General features: G+C 40.8%; 1 long non-coding RNA gene across 1 annotated transcript in view; it reads right to left on the bottom strand.

Moving 5' to 3' along the window:
• LOC143818413 (uncharacterized) overlaps nucleotides 1-13,572 on the bottom strand; it is a 185,639-nt gene extending 172,067 nt beyond the window's left edge. Inside the window, exon 1 of the long non-coding RNA XR_013224524.1 lies at nucleotides 13,561-13,572. This is a non-coding gene — a long non-coding RNA (uncharacterized LOC143818413). The remainder of the gene's footprint in view (nucleotides 1-13,560) is intronic.
• Between the last annotated feature and the right edge of the window lie 1,744 nt (nucleotides 13,573-15,316).

Raw genomic sequence — 15,316 nt, 5'->3', positions numbered from 1 at the left:
CTCTCAGGGGCAAGATGAAGCAGAGGTGTATTGCCAGAAATTTTGGAAATGGTCGGTGCTTACTCAATGGAATGAGTGTGCTCTGGCTGCAAATTTCAGAAAAGGTCTTTCTGAAGCCATTAAGAATGTCATGGTGGGGTTCCCTACGCCTGCAGGTCTGAATGAGTCAATGACTCTGGCCATTCAGATTGATCGGCGTTTGTGGGAGCGCAAACCTGCGCACCATTTGGCGGTGTCTTCTGAACAGACACCTGAGTCTGTGCAATGTGATAGAATTCTGACCAGAAGTGAGCGGCAAAGTTATAGACGGCAAAATGGGTTGTGCTTTTACTGTGGTGACTCAGCTCATGTTATCTCAGCATGCTCTAAGCACACAAAAAAGATTGATAAGTCTGTCACCATCGGTACTTTACAGCCTAAGTTCATTTTGTCTGTTACCCTGATTTGTTCCCTGTCATCTTACCCGGTTATGGCTTTTGTGGATTCAGGTGCTGCCCTGAGTCTGATGGATTTGTCATTTGCCAGGCGCTGTGGTTTTGTTTTGGAGCCTTTAAAATTCCCTATTCCACTAAGGGGAATTGATGCTACACCATTGGCTATGAATAAACCTCAGTACTGGACGCAAGTGACCATGTGCATGACTCCTGTTCATCAGGAGGTGATTCGCTTTCTTGTACTGCATAATTTGCATGATGTCGTCGTGTTGGGTCTGCCATGGTTGCAGACTCATAATCCAGTCCTGGATTGGAAAGCAATGTCTGTGTCAAGTTGGGGTTGCCAGGGAATTCATGGCGACGCTCCTGTGGTGTCAATTGCTTCATCCACTCCTTCTGAAGTCCCTGCGTTTTTGTCGGACTACCAGGATGTATTTGATGAGCCCAAACTCAGTTCTCTACCCCCTCATAGGGATTGTGATTGTGCTATAAATTTGATTCCTGGTAGTAAGTTTCCTAAGGGACGACTCTTCAATTTGTCAGTGCCGGAGCATGCTGCTATGCGGAGTTATATAAAGGAGTCTTTGGAGAAAGGACTTATTCGCCCCTCCTCCTCCCCTCTTGGTGCGGGGTTCTTTTTTGTGGCTAAGAAGGATGGTTCCCTGAGACCTTGTATTGATTATCGCCTTCTAAATAAGATCACGGTCAAATTTCAGTATCCTTTGCCATTGTTATCTGATCTGTTTGCTCGCATTAGGGGGTCTAGTTGGTTCACCCAGATAGATCTTCGTGGTGCTTATAACCTTGTGCGTATTAAGCAGGGTGATGAATGGAAAACTGCATTTAATACGCCCGAAGGCCACTTTGAGTACTTGGTGATGCCTTTTGGACTTTCTAACGCTCCTTCTGTCTTTCAGTCCTTCATGCACGACATCTTCCGCGAATATCTGGATACATTTATGATTGTGTATCTGGATGATATTCTGTTTTTTTCTGATGATTGGGAGTCCCATGTTTAGCAGGTCAGGATGGTGTTTCAGGTCCTGCGTGCCAATGCTTTATTTGTGAAGGGCTCAAAATGTCTTTTTGGAGTCCAGAAGGTTTCTTTTTTGGGTTTCATTTTTTCTCCTTCTACTATTGAGATGGACCCAGTCAAGGTTCAGGCTATTCATGACTGGACTCAGCCTACATCTGTTAAGAGTCTTCAGAAGTTCTTGGGTTTTGCTAACTTTTACCGTCGCTTCATCGCTAATTTTTCTGGTGTTGTTAAGCCTTTGACGGATTTGACCAAGAAGGGTTCTGATGTTACTAATTGGTCTCCTGCGGCTGTGGAGGCCTTTCGGGAGCTGAAGCACCGGTTTTCTTCTGCTCCGGTCTTATGTCAGCCAGATGTCTCTCTTCCTTTCCAGGTCGAGGTTGATGCTTCTGAGATTGGAGCGGGGGCTGTTTTGTCGCAGAGAAGCTCTGATGGCTCTGTTTTGAAGCCATGTGCTTTCTTTTCAAGAAAGTTTTCGCCTGCCGAGCAGAATTATGATGTCGGTAATCGGGAGTTGTTGGCTATGAAGTGGGCATTTGAGGAGTGGCGACATTGGCTCGAGGGAGCTAAGCATCGTGTGGTGGTCTTGACTGATCGCAAAAATCTGATTTATCTCGAGTCGGCCAAGCGGCTGAATCCTAGACAGGCTCGTTGGTCGTTGTTTTTCTCTCGTTTTGATTTCGTGGTCTCGTACCTGCCTAGTTCGAAGAATGTGAAGGCTGATGCTCTGTCTAGGAGTTTTGTGCCTGACTCTCCTGGAGATTCAGAGCCGGCTTGTATCCTCAGAGAAGGGGTGATTTTGTCCGCCATCTCCCCAGATTTGCGACGAGTGTTGCAGAAGTTTCAGGCGGATAGACCTGATCGTTGTCCACCGGATAGACTGTTTGTCCCAGATAGATGGACCAGTAGAGTCATTTCCGAGGTTCATTCTTTGGTGTTGGCGGGCCATCCTGGAATATTTGGTACCAGAGATTTGGTGGCCAGGTCCTTTTGGTGGCCTTCCTTGTCGCGGGATGTGCGTTCCTTTGTGCAGTCTTGTGGAATTTGTGCTCGGGCTAAGCCTTGCTGTTCTCGTGCCAGTGGTTTGTTGTTACCTTGGCCTGTCCTGAAGAGGCCTTGGACTCACATTTCCATGGATTTTATTTCAGATCTCCCTGTCTCTCAGAGAATGTCTGTCATCTGGGTGGTGTGTGATCATTTTTCTAAGATGGTCCATTTGGTGCCCTTGCCTAAGTTGCCTTCCTCCTCCGAGTTGGTTCCACTGTTTTTTCAAAATGTGGTTCGTTTGCACGGGATCCCTGAAAATATTGTTTCCGACAGAGGATCCCAGTTTGTGTCTAGATTTTGGCGGACCTTTTGTGCTAAGATGGGCATTGATTTGTCTTTTTCGTCGGCCTTCCATCCTCAGACGAATGGCAAAACCGAGCGAACTAATCAGACCTTGGAAACTTATTTAAGATGTTTTGTTTCTGCTGATCAGGATGACTGGGTCACTTTTTTGCCATTGGCCGAGTTTGCCCTTAATAATCGGGCTAGTTCTGCTACTTTGGTTTCTCCTTTTTTTTGTAATTCGGGGTTTCATCCTCGTTTTTCCTCGGGTCAGGTGGAGCCTTCTGACTGTCCTGGAGTGGATATTGTGGTGGATAGGTTGCATCAGATTTGGGATCATGTGGTGAACAATTTGAAGCTGTCACAAGAGAAGGCTCAGCGCTTTGCCAACCGCCGTCGCTGTGTGGGTCCCCGACTTCGCGTTGGGGACTTGGTGTGGTTGTCTTCTCGCTTTGTTCCTATGAAGGTCTCCTCTCCTAAGTTCAAGCCTCGGTTTATCGGTCCTTATAAGATTTTGGAAGTCCTTAACCCTGTGTCATTTCGTCTGGACCTCCCAGCATCGTTTGCTATTCATAATGTGTTCCATCGGTCGTTGTTGCGGAGGTATGTGGTGCCTGTGGTTCCTTCGGTTGAGCCTCCTACCCCTGTGCTGGTTGAGGGTGAATTGGAATACGTGGTGGAGAAGATCTTGGATTATCGTGTTTCTAGACGGAGGCTTCAGTATTTGGTTAAGTGGAAGGGCTATGGTCAGGAGGATAATTCCTGGGTTGTCGCCTCTGATGTTCATGCGGCCGATTTGGTTCGTGCCTTCCATGTGGCTCACCCTGATCGCCCTGGGGGTTTTGATGAGGGTTCGGTGACCCCTCCTCAAGGGGGGGGTACTGTTGTGAACTCTGTTTTCGGGCTCCCTCTTGTGGTCACAGGTGGTATTGCGTGAGTTTTATTTTTGGGCTCCCCCTGGTGGCTTTGTTTGTTATCTTGCGGGTCTGTGGTAGGATCAGCTGCCTCGTTATTCTCTAGGGAGGTTCCTATTTAGCTCTGCTGTACCTCCACTTGTTGCCGGCTGTCGATGTATTCAGTGCTATTCTGATTACTCCTGACTATCTTGGTTTTCTGTCTCTTCATGAGAAGCTAAGTTCTGTTTGATTATTTTTTGCACATCTGTCTGCAATATGATTTCTGTTTATGATGAGTTTAGTCCAGCTTGCTAATATGTGATTTCTTGCTGCTGGTAAGCTCTGGGGTACGGAGTTGCTTCCCCCGCACCGTTAGTTGGTGCGGGGGCTTGAGCAATCTCTGCGTGGATATTTTGAATAGGGTTTTTCATTGACAGCACAGTTCTCTTCCTATTTTCTGCTATTTAGTGTTAGTGGGCCTCATTTGCTAAATCTATTTCATCTCTGCGTATGTGCTTTCCCCTTAACTCACCGTTAATATTTGTGGGGGGCTTTTCTATATCTTTGGGGGTAATTTCTCTGAGGCAAGTGAGGACTTACTTTCTCTCTAGGAATAGTCAGTTTCTCAGGCCGTGACGAGACGTCTAGGATTTCCAGGTAACGTTCCACGGCTACTTATAGTTGTTTGCGGATAGGATCAGGTTGCGGTCAATTCAGTTACCACTTCCCCAGAGCTAGTCGTCGGTTCAGTTTCTTAGCTAGTCAGATTTGCGATCCTTGCCACTAGGATCATAACACAAACCATTGTTTTTCTTGTGAAATTCTCAATACGTTTGATGTGTTACATGACCCTCTTTAAATTGTAAAAAATAAAGTTGGATCCAAAATGGCCAACTTCAAAATGGCTGCCATGGTCACCACCCATCTTGAAAAGCTTTCCCCCTCCCATATACTAATGTTGCCACACACAGGAAGTTGATATCACCAACCATTCCCATTTTATTTAGGTGTATCCATATAAATGGCCCACCCTGTATATAAACTTGTAACATTGAAAAGTAGAGACTTGACATTTATAATAATCGTAATGTTAAATATGGATCTCTATATAGTCCACTGTATAGAAGAGAAAAGATAAAATTCATAAAAGTCAATAGTGATGTAGGGTATGTACACTTTAATGGGGAAAATCAGCAAATGTGGTGAAAAATAACACCAGCAATGTTTACCCTTCATTCTCAAGGTAAATGAAGGTCCTGGTGGTCAGATGCCTCATAAGTCAAAAAGCCATGCCATATCCTAGTCATCATTTACAAAATGAGAAAACATATTTTAATGTATTTTTATAAATCATGTAAGTTTCACTTCAAATAAAAACAAAAGTTGTTCCTCATACTTCCCCTTGTCTCCATGTACTCTGAGATGAGTGGTGTGTGATGACCAGCTTTGAGACGCTAACATGGTTTTCAAATGGAGTCATTTGTCCTGAGTTACTTTTTGATACTACTGGAAAGTACATTGGAAAAATTACAGATGAAGAATTTTAGTTTTAGGATTACAAATGGGCTCACAAGATAACGACATTAGTGTATGACATTGTACATGCCATAGATAGTAAGGTGAAATTTGTACAGTAGCTGATTTGTTGGAAACATAAGCTGCATTCCCTACTTGTCTAAGTGTTGTGCAATGCTTTGTCTTCTTTGTACATTTCTAAATTGCTGTATGATAACTGAAACTGGAAAGTTTTCAGACACAAATCTGGAGCATAAAAATAGCTCCCTGTTGTGAAAGCCCAAATCACCGGACATGTAAAGAAACTAATCCAAAGGCTCAAATATCAATTCTTTCCATTTCGATTAAGTTTAGGAATCAGCCCAATACTGGTGAAATTAGCTGTTGTTATTATGCTTTTGTGTTCTTAAATGTCATTTGTAAAACTTGTTGGACTTGTTTAGGCCATTATGGAAATCTGGACACTTTCAGCAATACTATGGTGAGAGACTATAACAGTTTGGCTAAAGCAAGTATAAGAGTTCTGCTTTGCACCTGCTTAGTTGGGTTGAATGCTTAGTAACTGCAAAAGCTCATCATTAGCTTGCCAGGAAGTCAGTGAATGGAGTGTTGATTTTCATTACAGCAATTATATATTATAAACTATGGCAAATGCACGACCATTGACCCCTTCTCATCAGGCCAATTTTTGCTTCTGTGATTTTTTTTTATTTTGTGCTCTAAGAGCCATAATGTTTTTATTTTTCTATGGTCAAAACCATATCAGGGCTTGTATTTGGTTGGATAAGCTGTAGTTTTGAATGACACAATTCATTTTAACATCCAATTAAACTGGGAATATAAAATCTAAGTGCATAGAAGTGGCGAAAAAAAAACAATTCCTTCATTGTTTTTGTTTTTTTAATTTTAGGGTGTTTATTATATTTTGGTAAAAAAAAATGTATTATTCTTTATCTTTTTATATTAGTTGTGAAAAAAAAATCAGAAACATGTATAAAGAAAAAATTGGTATGTGTCTCCATTTTATTAACCTCATAACTTTATTTTTCCATCAGGCTTGTTTTTGTGTAGTGAGATACTTAATATTTTTGAGTACAAGTCATATTTCGATCACTTTTCTTTGTATTTTCAGGGTAAGTGAGGGGTCCAAAATGTCAATTCTTGCATTTCAATTTAAAAACTTTGTTTTTTGCTTTAAGGCATTTATGTATTGCTCAAATGATTATATATTTTGATAGTTCAAACTTTTAAAGGTACAACATACCAAATATGATTTTTTTTTATGCAAGCCAAGATGGTTGATTCAAATTTTTATGTTTTTTTAAATAATTTTATCTAAGGGTATGTGTCCACGGTCAGTAAACGCTGCTTGTTTGACGCTGTGCAGAGCTGCAGCGTCAAACACGCAGCGTCCAGATGTTCCAGCATAGTGGAGGGGATTTTTTGAAATCCCGTGTCCACTATGCGTGGAAACCCGCACGCGGTGGCCCTGCGACTCCGGACATGCTGCGCGTCTTTTCAGATCGCAGCATGTCCGTACACCTTGCGGGGACGCAGCGTCCCCGCAAGGCATAACACAGGGCCCTATGGGAGGGGGGCGATGATCCCGGATATGTACAGTTAACACATCCGGCATCATCGCGTCCCAGAAGGGGGCGGGGCTTATCGCCGAGCAGCTTCGCCGCTCCGGCGATACCGCCGGCCATCCTGAACGTGGACACGCAGCCTTAAGCTAACCCAATACCCCATGGGGTAGGTGAGGGAGGATGGACATCTTAAATGTATGTGTGAAGGACTGACATCAGTTAATAGCAGTGATTGGTGCTCATATAGGATTGCTGCTGTTATATGCAGATGCCAGTAGTATAAAACGCACCCAGCATTTCATGTACATGTATCTAAGTGATAACAATTTTCTTTGTGGCAAGTGACAAGCCAGGCCTTTGCATGTCAGAGTGAGGATTCTTATAGGTCATGCATTCTCCTCTGGAAAATGAAATATGCAAAGTGCCTTTTCAGAGAGGAAGAGCCCTAGAACTCCAGTTGCAAACATTGGAAGTAGTAATCCTAAAAGTGAATAACAAGCCTTGCCATATGACTTAGGATAAAAGCCAAACCAGAATACCCCTAAACACCATGTCTGCAAATTGAGATTCTGCTTTTTCCTAACTCATCTGAGAAGAGTCCATTTGCATATGTACATGTATGTCACTTGTTAGGAAGGGGTTATCTGAGTATCTGGTTTGTCAAAAAAACATTCCTTTAGCTGCCAAATGTTTATTTCTAATAATGACAAATATTGTATATATATATATATATATATATATATATATATATATATATATATATATATATATATATATTAAACGTGATGTTGTTATGTACATAATAACTTGCTGACTTGGAATTGGCGCTTTAACCCCTTCATGACTTTGGGATTTTCCGTTTTTCCGTGTTCGTTTTTCACTCCCCTCCTTCTCAGAGCCATAACTTTTTATTTTTTCATCAATTTGGCCATGTGAGGGCTTATGTTTTGCGGGACAAGTTGTAATTTTGAACTACATCATTGGTTTTACCATGTCGTGTACTAGAAAACGGGAAAAAATTCCAAGTGCAGTGAAATTGCAAAAAAAGTGCAGTCCCACACTTGTTTTTTGCTTGGCTTTTTTGCTAGGTTCATTAAATGCTAAAACTGACCTGCCATTATGATTCTCCAGGTCAGTACGAGTTCATAGACACCTAACATGACTAGGTTATTTTGTATCTAAGTGGTGAAAAAAAATTCCAAACTTTGCTAAAAAAAAAAAAATGCGCCATTTTCCAATACTCGTAGCGTCTCCACTTTTCATGATCTGGGGTCGGTTGAGGGCTTATTTTTTGTGTGCCGACCTGGTGTTTTTAATGATACCATTTCAATGCAGATACGTTCTTTTGATCGCCCGTTATTGCATTTTAATGCAATGTCGCAGCGACCAAAAACGTAATTCTGGCGTTTCGAATTTTTTTCTCGCTACGCTGTTTAGCAATCAGGTTAATGCTTTTTTTATTGATAGATCGGGCAATTCTGAACGCAGTAATACCAAATATGTGTAGGTTTGATTTTTTTAATTGATTTATTTTGATTGGGGCGAAAGGGGGGTGATTTAAACTTTTATATTTTTTTTATTTTTTTCACTTTTTTTACTTTTTTTTTAACTTTTGCCATGCCTCTATAGCCTCCATAGGAGGCTAGAAGCTGGCACCTCTCAATCGGCTCTGCTACATAGCAGCGATCTGATGTTCGCTGCTATGTAGCAGAAATGCAGGTGTGCTGTGAGCGCCGACCACAGGGTGGCGTTCACAGCTACCGTAGATCAGTAAACTTAGAGGTCTCAAGGACCTCTATGGTTACAATGCTGAAGCATTGCCGACCTCCGATCATGTGACGGGGGTCGGTGATGCGATCATTTCCCGCCGCCCTGACGGAAGCGGTAGTTAAATGCCGCTGTCTGCGTTTGACAGCGGCATTTAACTAGTTAATAGGCGCGGGCAGATCGCGATTCTGCCCGCGACTATTACGGGCACATGTCAGCTGTTCAAAACAGCTGACATGTCCCGGCTTTGATGCGGGCTCACCGCAGGAGCCTGCATCAAAGCGGGGCTTCTGACCTCGGATGTACTATCCCGTCCGAGGTCAGAAAGGGGTTAAGGCCTGTTTTACACTCTGACTTTTTGTAGCACTACTGATTGACTTTTATATAATCCCTTCACGACCATTGACATACATGTACATAAAAAGTCATGTCCCAGCCTTTGATGCGAGCTTGTATGCCGAGCTGGCATCTTTCCAAGCAGATGATAGCTAATTTACTTAACCAGCATGTGCCTTTAATATCTGTTAACTTGTTAAATGACACTTTTAATCTCTGACAGCATTACAGCATACTTGGTAGGTATTTATTAGGCTATCAGAGTTTTTGATGGTACTCTCAATTATTATATCGTAATATCGTGTCTCCGCCGCTGAGCCAACAACTTTTCCGGTGCATGTCCACCCATGGCTATTAACCCGTTAAATGCTGCTGTCTAACTCTGATAGCGGCATTTAACATGCACTTCCAGCAATCGTGCCAGAAATCCATCCATCGGTGACCCGGTCACCAATGGGTTGACATGACGACCTGAGGTCTCCACCAGACCTCTACTTTTGTCATTGCCAGATTGCTATGAGCGCCGACGGGTGGTCGGCGTTCATAGCAAGTCAGCATTTCTGCTACATACAGGTGATCTGATCATCACCTGTATGTAGCAGAGGTGACAGAGATATGTCAGCTTCTAGTCTCCCATGGAGACTATTGAAACATGCCAAAAGTTAAAAAAAAGTTTTAAAAAATATAAAACAAATAAAAAAATATAAAACTTCAAATTACCCCCATTTTTCCTATTCAAAATAAATCAATAAAAAAACTCAAACATACACATATTTGGTATTACCGCATTCAGAATCGCCAGATCTATCAAGATCTATAGAGTTAACCCGATCACTAAAACAGCGTGATGAGAAAAAAGTCAAAACACCAGAATTACAATTTTTGGTCACCTCTACATTGTATTAAAATGCAATAACAGGCGATCAAAAGATCATATCTGCACCAAGATGAATGGTATCATTAAAAACAACACCTCCGCACTCAAAAAATAGTCCCTCACCCAACCCGAGATCAGGGAAAATGGAGACACTACAGGTCTTGAAACATGATGCAATTTTTTTTAAACAAATTTTGGATTTCTTTTTCACCACTTAAATAAAAAAGAATCTAGACATGTTTGATGTCTATGAACTCATAATCATGTGGAGAATCATACTGACAGGTCAGTTTTAGCATTTGGTGAACATGGTAAAAAAAATCTAAAGTTTGTGGAATTAGCACATTTTTTGCAATTTCACTGCACTTGGAATTTTTTCCATATTTTTAGTACACAATTTTGTAAAATTTGTGCTGTTCAAAGGAACAACTTGTCCCACAAAAAACAAGCCTTCTGATGGCCATATTGATGGAAAAAGTTATGGCTCTGGGAAGAAGAGAAGCAAAAACCAGAAATGCAAAAATCAAAAAGAACTCCGTCTTGAAGGGGTAATTTGTCACTTATCAGTATGTGATAAGCTGATCCAATATATTTTGAGTGGTGCCCTATTTAAATATTTGTTGTTGTAAATTCCATATGCCCATGATGTGTTCGTAAGGCACCAATGGGTTACCATGATAGCCTGTCTGTCACAGTTCCACCCCTCAGGGTGTCTGGGATGCAGTTACTGACAGCTCGACCATCCAGTCTGGTATAGGGGCATGCTGAAGCTGTCAGCAATTGAATTGACAGCGTGACCATCTAGTCTGGTTCAGGGGCATGCTGAGCTTTCGGTGTGCTCATTGACAGCTCAACTAGCCAATCTGCCACTGGGAGGCGTCAGCTGTCTCAGGTGTTCACTATTCCAGGTAATTGCATGCCTACTTAACTGAGCAGCTTCTCCCAGACCACTTCCAGACATAAATTCAACTTGTGAGGTTTGTGTTTTGTGCTCCCTGTTACTTGAGTTCTGTTTGCTTGATCTGTTGCCTGTCGTTCTGACCATGTGCTTGCTTAACCCCATCAGTTCTGATCCGTTAATCTCCTGGCTTCTGACCTTGGAATGTTACCTGACTACTAGTGTTGAGCATTCCGATACCGCAAGTATCGGGTATCGGCCGATATTTGCTGTATCGGAATTCCGATACCGAGATCTGATACTTTTGTGATATCGGGAATCAGTATTGGGATCGATATGAATGTGTAAAATAAAGAATAAAAATAAAAAATATTGATATACTCACCTCTCCGACGCAGCCTGGACCTTACCGATGTAACCGGCAGCTTCCGTTCCTAAGAATGAGCGCTTGAAAGACCTTAGATGACGTCGCGGCTTGTGATTGGTCGCGTGGCAGTCACGTGACCGCTCACGCGACCAATCACAGGCCGCGACGTCATCTAAGGTCTTTCAAGCGCTCATTCTTAGGAACGGAAGCTGCCGGTTACATCGGTAAGGTCTAGGCTGCGTCGGAGAGCTGAGTATATCAATATTTTTTATTTTTATTCTTTATTTTACACATTAATATGGATCCCAGGGCCTGAAGGAGAGTTTCCTCTCCTTCAGACCCTGGGAACCATACAGGATACCTTCCGATACTTGGTGTCCCATTGACTTGTATTGGTATCGGGTATCGGTATCGGCAATATCCGATACTTTTCGGGTATCGGTCAATACTATCCGATACCGATACTTTCAAGTATCGGACGGTATCGCTCAACACTACTGACTACGCTTTTGTCTCTTCCTTCTGTTTTTGACATTCCCTCCTGACTTCTGACCTTGGACTCCCTGACCACTCTGACTCACAGCTTACCCGTGAGAAGTGACTAGCCTCACACTGTCATGACAATACTCCTATGAAAGTCAGCCTGCTGCTGGCGTTCATAGAAGATTGTGATTTTCTCTATACATAGCATATATAGCACAAGCGATCAGATGATCACAGCTTCAAGTCCACTAAGGGGACTATTAGTTACGGTAAAAAGTTAAAATAAGTTATAAAAAATGTAAAAAAAATACAAAAGATCAGATCCTTTTGCCCCATTAAAAATAAATGAAAAAAATACACATATTTGACATCACTGCATTCAAAAATATCTGAAATATCAAAATATAAACCAAATTAATCCATTTGGTAAACAGTGTAAGGAAGAAAAATATCAAAATTCTTGAATTAAGAGGTGATCAAAACATCGTACCTACCCCCAAAATGGTATCAGTAAAAAGATCAGCTTCAAGCGATTAAAAAAAAGCTCTCACTCAGCCCCATATGCAAAAAATTAAAATGTTACGGGTCTTGGAAAAATGGCAACACAAGCAAAAGTGCTATTTCACATAGTTTAGATTTTTCTTTCAACAATAAAAAAATATACATGTTTGGTACTTGTGTACTTGTGCTGACCTGGAGAACATTGCCACGTCAGTTTTACCATATAGAGAACATGGTAAATGAAAAAAACAAAACCAATTGTGGAATTGCAATTTTAATTGCAATTTCAATGTACTTAAGATTTATTACCTGTTTTCCAGTGCATCATATGATAAAATGAGTAATGTCATTCTAAATTTCAACTCATGTCGCAAAAAAACAAGCTCTCGAACGGCTATATGGGCGGAAAAAAAAGTTATGACTCTTGGAAGAAGGAGAGGAAAAAAAGGAAAAATTGACCTGGTACAAAGAAGTTAAATACAGCTGCAGTCCACCCGAATTGCTTATAACTCAATGAATTGCTGTAGACTGCAGCTGTAGCTGAATCATTAGACTCAATCTGTAGCACTATAAAAAAAGTCGCAGTTTAGCTCAAGTCTGACAAGGATGGGTTACGTTTCATTTCATGTCTGAGTTTCCAAGCAAGCAAATAGTTAGATTGTAGATGCTTGTTTTTGTAGTTTTTCTTGTCTTATTTTTTACATTTCACATTTTTACTTGATTTCAGTATTAGTTTTTATGCTCAGTGTTTGCAAAGGAATAGTCTTGTAACCCATATGCTCGGCTAAGGCCTCTTTCACATTTCCGTTTTTTGCCATCCTTCGCAATCCGTCGTTTGGCAAAAAAAAAACGGATCCTGCAAATGTGCCACAGGATGCGTTTTTTTTGCCATAGACTGTTATTGCCGACTGATTGTGACGGATGGCCACACATCGCATCCGTCGTGCAACGGATGTGTCGCTTTTTGCCATCCGTCGTGACGAAAAAGCATTCAAGGGAACTTTTTTTGTCCATCGGATCCGCCATTTCCGACCGCGCATGCGCGGCCGGAACTTCGCCCTCCCTCCCCGGACTTCATAATGGGCAGCGGATGCGTTGGGAAACTGCAGGTACGTAGGGCCGACGGTTTGTGACGGCCCCGTACAGATGGAAATGTGAAAGAGGCCTAATAGCCCAGACACTTGAAGCTTTATGCCACAACTCATTTATTGTCATTGGGATGCCCTTGTGTAGGAAAGTGTACCGTAGGCAAGCACACTACTAGAGCTAAAAAGGTATGTCAATGCACACTGACCAATGTTATGCCAAGAACTCTAAACAAATTTTGTGCATTTTCATTTGGCTAGACTAAAATTACTCAAGACCACAGAAACTAATAAATAAATACATTTCAATCCATACATTTAGGTTTCAATAATCACATTTTTTAATATATTGCATTGCAGCACGTTTTCATAATGACAAATGCAGTGTTTTTTAGCATCATGGTAGTCTTTTTAGTCTACTTAATTTACAAGACACAGCCATAAACCTACTTTTAGTATAATCATCTGACTCTATGGCCTCAACAGTCAACACTGAAATAATAATAAAAAAAAACTGTTACCATTTTGCTGTCCTTTTTCATTACTCAGTTTACAAACTTAAACTTGTTATCAGCAGTTCGCGAAGTAGATGCTGTCATCCTATCCTGATTATGGGCTATTGTTACAGAATTTATGTGACTATCCCATTGATCTGCAGATGTTTATATCTATGGAACAGAGTTTTTGTGATAGGATAATTTTACAATACATTTGCTGCATTTTGCTGTATGTGAATGTTCCTTTATAGATTTGACTTTTTTTTATATATATATATATATATATATATATATATATATATATATATATATATATATATATATATATATATATATATAACTGTGCTTCCTTTCACAGTAAGAAGTTATATCACACATTTTGTCAATATTCCAAGAAAAAAATAAACAAATTGAAGGAAGAAGACAAAATTTAATGACTTCTGAACAGTATCACATTTTGTTTGTTTTTAGCTACAGCAGAAGACATCAATAATTTCACAGAAACATTTTTACCCAATAAACTTATTTTGTTATCTTAACTGTCTGCGAAGGAGCAGCAGACAAACTGCAGTGTGAAGGATTGCAGACAGTTGTATCTATCTTGTAATTTCAGTACACAATTTTGCAGTCATGTTGAAGGAAAGAAGACCTTTTATATCTTGCTTATCTGTATGTGAACTTTATTGGTAATATTTGACACAAAATTGGCCAAGTTATTGGATATCAGTGACATGGAGGCTTAGCAAAGTCCAATATTTTTTAATTCAATAGATAATATAGCTCTTATTGTTTATATGTATATATTAGCCTAATTTGCTTAGTGTTTGCGTTGGAATGCTCTGCTATTTTACTGCATATTTATACTATCTATTTAATGCAGCTTAAATCTATTTTTATTAGTTTGTGATCCTATGGATTGGATGTTATAATAGATGTATTACCATAGTCACATTTTTGCACATTTTTGGTACCTACATTTACATATACTTATATAAGTTTTTCAATTAATTATTCTATATCTTACATAAAATAAATATAATTTGGAATACTGTTTGGACAAGTCTTGCATTATTAACTTATTTTTTTTATCTGGAGTTCTCTTGCTTGGGTTTTTGCAATTGAGTCAATTCTGGTAGAGTATTTGGTGGTGCTCAATGTCTGGGATATGAACTCATTAAACTCATGTATTTTGGTTTGGAAAAAATGTGCAATTGGGTTTCATCCATAAAATTTGCCCTCATCAGCTTCTGCATGCTTTTTATTTCCTTGCATATTGCTGACTGCAACATAAGTGGAGGTGAGCGAACATTTCAGTGCTCGGTTTGGCTCACAATCGCCAAATGTCTATGTCTGCCTGTGAACTGCTAATTCCTGTCTGAGGGCTCATGAGGTAGGATTTTCTTTTTTCCGGTGCTGAATTGGTTAACAACCAGTGATGAGTGAGTGTGCTCGCTACTCGGGTTTTCCGAGCATGCTCGGGTGTTTTCCAAGTATCTTGGGCGTGCTCATAGATAATGTTTGTGTCCCCACAGCTGCATGATTTGCAGCTGCTAGACAGCCTGAACACATGAAGGGATTGCCTGTTTGTTAGAGAATCTCCACATGTATTCAGGCTGTCTAGCAGCCGCAAGTCACGCAGCTACGGGGACACAAACATAATCTACGAGCACGCCCAAGATACTTGGAGAACACCCGAGCATGCTCGTAAA

Source organism: Ranitomeya variabilis, chromosome 3 (assembly GCF_051348905.1).
Source record: "Ranitomeya variabilis isolate aRanVar5 chromosome 3, aRanVar5.hap1, whole genome shotgun sequence".
NCBI classification, from domain to species: Eukaryota; Metazoa; Chordata; class Amphibia; order Anura; family Dendrobatidae; genus Ranitomeya; species Ranitomeya variabilis.
This window is presented reverse-complemented; position numbering and strand designations above follow the sequence as displayed.